Here is a 4,173-nt window from a genome sequence, read left to right as displayed (position 1 = left end):
CCAACCAGTCTTTTATGACCTTTCTTGTAGTTGTTCTGATTTAGACTTGGGTGACTTGATTTCCTGGTTGAAATGGAGATGGTTTACTGATTTATATTAGTCATTAGTTTCAGTAGCATTTAATAGACCAGTAGGTTGCCCTCAGCTGTGCTCAAGGATGCTTCTATGTGTGACAAGAAGGCCCTAGACATCGATTATCATACCTGGGAGTCACTAGCTGATGACAGAGGAAAATGGTGACACCACCTTTGGACAAACATGCCAGTGGCTGTAGTGGCAACAGACGCCAATGCTGAAAGCAACAACCCACAATGATACTCAGTATCTTCATGTGCAGGGAACTTGTGGTGGAACCTGTCTCTCAAGGATTGAGCTCTTCAGCTATCAGCAAAGGTGCACCATATGGAGACATCTCATCTGAAACAGATTATTTGCTACGCGTTCGTCATCTTTCGTAAATGGAAGGAAGCTGGAAAAGCTTAGTGCATGTTTATTGTGTAGTTTCAAAATACATTATAAGTCCATGGGAGTGAAGTTGGCATTCTGGCTTAAATGAGCACTTGTAACCAAATAGTCATTTGACTAAATTTGAACAAGTGGAATCCATTCAACTGGTAGATGACAAAAGGAATCAAAAATCAAGAACTAATAAGTGGGATGAACTGACTAATCAAGTTATTCTTTTGGTTGTGGCCTTAATTTTTCAACACTGGAAAATATATTTCTGTTACACTTGGAACACAAGCAATACTGATTATAAAAACACAGTTGTAAATAAATGCATGTAAAATTGTTCTTGCTGAGATGTCTAAATTCCAAGATATTGCAAATCACTAACTCATCCACAATTTTCCATCTGTCCCCTAGATCTAGCCCCCTCAATCACCTGGAAACAGTCTGCTTCTATTCTTCAAAGTTTTAAACACTTAGCAATATTTAGAAATATTGAATGATTACTTTCTCAGTATTTACTAGGGAGACTTAACAAGATGTATGGAATATAAAAGATTTTTAAAAATATCCCAGGTGTAAGAATATGCTTAAAATTTTTAAGATGTGATGGAGATGCGTTAACAATTCTTGGGACATGTTAAATGTTGTGGCTTGCAAAAAGCACTTTCCAAATGCGTTTTCTCAAATGATCTTTGATACTCATAGCTTGGATGGTTTCATCACCTGTGAGAGCAACAAAAGGAGTACACCAGACACCCTGTGGTTAAATATGCTGGGGAATAACGATTAGCGGGAGAAAAGACTGATAGTTTGAACTAAAATTCAGTTTGATGTGGACCAATTAAAGATTGATCACACCCCAAAAACCAATCAAGGAATGCAGAAGGAACAACACGAGGACAGTTGCTATGTAGCCGAAGGATAAAAAGGAGGCTAAGAACCCTTACCAACACATGCTGTCAGCAAATGAGACCATTAAGAAATCCCATTGAAGAATCAGTCCTAGTCAGATCAATCTAATCAACCTGCAGTCAACCAAGGCTGACTACTTGGAGTGGGGGGGGGGTGTATCTGTTTTCTAAAATTGCTTTGAAGTTCTTTAAGTTTTAAGCTTTTTCTTGCTAATAGAAGCTGTTGGATTTGCAGTTTGTGTCAATTGTAATTCTCAATCTCTCAGATGTCGCATAACATTTTAGAAAAGTGAAGGAGCTAATAAACTGGATAGGATATAATCCCATCTCCAGATGGTTTGCATCCATATGAAAGCTAAGAAACCGTATGTTCATAAAAAAAAATTGAGAAAGAGAATAATGCTAGAACACTGGAGAACAATTATTGTTATTCCTAACTTTAAAAAGGGAGTAGTGTGCGTCAGGTGAACATTTATAGTCGGGAAGATAATGGAATCTTTAATCTGGAATAGTTAATCAAAAATGTAATAGAAAAATCATCTAGGAACTGAATGTTTAATAGCAAATTTCAAAAGGGGTGGATCCAAAATTGTACACATTATTCCAAATGAAGATTTACTGAAGTCTTAGGGTAAGGTTTGTATTGAAATGCCTGGCTAATACCTTGTACAATTTGGCTACAATGTCCTGTGAACATTTAGAGTGCGCGATGAATAACCATCCTAAGTCTCCAGATTCACTTTAACCAATGTCCATCGTGTTACACTATTTCCAGGAATTTCCACTGCAGGAACTCACCTAAGCTCCTTCAACAGCACCTTCCAAACCCACAATTGCTACCATCTAGAAGGACAAGGGCAGCAGACACATGGGAACACCACCACTTGGAAGTTCCCCTTCAAACCACTCACCATCCTGACTTGGAAATATATCGCTGTTCCTTCACTGTCACTGGGTCAAAATCCTGGAGCTCTCTCCCGAACAGCACTGTGGGTGTACCTACACCACATAGATGCAGTGGCTTAAGGCATCTCACCACTACCCCCTCAAGGGCAATTAGGGATGGGCAATAAATGCTGGCCTAGCCATCGCTGCCCACATCCCATGAATGAATGAATAAAAAAAAGTTCAGAACAGCATGCCAGATGCTTGAGGAAATACTTGAACTCCATCCCTGTTCTTCAGCTTACATTGCTTGGGCATTTTATCAATGTGGGGAAAAGCTGCTGTCTGATATTGTTTCTTTGTGGGCATGCTCTGAACAGTATTGAAGGGAAAAGTGCATAAGCCAACTTGGCCGGCCATTGAACAAGGTATTCGATGTTAGGTGGAAATAGCTCCAGGCAGAATGACTGCTAGCATCTCGGACTTGCTCAGTGATATTAAACATTGCTTCTGGAGTGGATTAACTTTTTTAATGTGAAAGAGCTAACCTGCATTGATATAGATCCTCATTGGTATCCCAAAGTGCATTATAGAGAGTGAAGTGGCATGAACTCTGTTGATGTAGGCCACTGTTGGAGCTACAGAAACAGCAATAACCAGTTATATAAAAACAAAATACTATGGATGCTGGAGATTGGAAATAAAATGCTGGAAATACTCAGCAGGCCTGGTAGCATCTGTGGAGAGAGAAAATGTTTTGAGCCGAATATGACTTCTTTGGAACCAGCAATAACCAGTCCATCTGCTTCTTGGTGAGTTTAGTTGAGGGTAGAATTGTTTTTCCGGAGCAGGAAAAACTTGTTCTTTGAAATCTGCCATGTCATCTTTTTTTTAAAAAGATATTTTTTAACATCTCACCTGAAGGGTGTCAAGCTAGTCATTTCCTCAACACGGCACTCAAGTGGCAGCTGAGATTTTGTGAACAAACCCAGATTCAGAACTGAGTAAATATCATTTTTGTGATGGTCAAGCAGTTAAAGAAATGAGATTGCATCATGAGCGAGACCTTTGCTCTGCTAATATTGATGTGGTCAATGCTGACACAGCACATTTCATATTGACTTTTGCAGACCGTGGAAGGCCAAAAGAAAAAGCACCAAGTGCTGGATTGATTTACAAACAGGCTCACTGAATTGCAACTCCTTGTTATGTGTTCTGTCTTTCACAAATGGAAAGAACTTGCTGTGGTTTGACAAGGAGGTGTCATGTAAATAGGTGCATTTTAACTACAGCCTAATGTTTCAGATGCACTCTCATCCATTTCTCGCGCTTAGGAGCAGTAATGTACGAGGCCATGACAAATGAGGGGAGTCCGCATCCTCAGCTTGTGAAATACTTTCTACTGGTTGCTTTCAGAGCAACAGTGATAGAGCACTGGGAGAAGGTTAGACTGTCTGTCAGCCTGTTGCCTATGCACCAGCACAGGCATTTAGTTGGAAAGCAACAATCCCACATTTTGCCAGGTTTCCAATTCACATTGGATGGAAGATGTGATTACCTGTCTGACATGCACAATTATAACTCGTATATTATAGGAGAGGTCGCCAAAGTTCTGAAAAATGAAAAATATCATGAGCTACTTATACATTGAAAAAGATATGGATAGATAAATGCAAACTAAATATTTAGCTATTAAGCTATTACAATATATTTAATATAAGGAAAACTGATGTTACCTTAATTTCAGTGTGATACTTGACACAGATTGGTGTTCACCAGAGGTGTGAAATTCAGCTTGTAACTGGAGAGGGCAACCTTAATGGAGTCGTTCAGATGCTCATTGATCAGTCAGGCTCAAAATTTCGATTTAATAAAAGTTCTCGGAAAAAGCGGACTCTGGGACAAAACTAGGAAGCCACTTTCA

The sequence above is a fragment of the Cetorhinus maximus genome, chromosome 10 (genome assembly GCF_964194155.1).
Source record: "Cetorhinus maximus chromosome 10, sCetMax3.hap1.1, whole genome shotgun sequence".
Taxonomy (NCBI): Eukaryota; Metazoa; Chordata; class Chondrichthyes; order Lamniformes; family Cetorhinidae; genus Cetorhinus; species Cetorhinus maximus.
Note: the sequence above shows the minus strand (reverse complement) of the source record.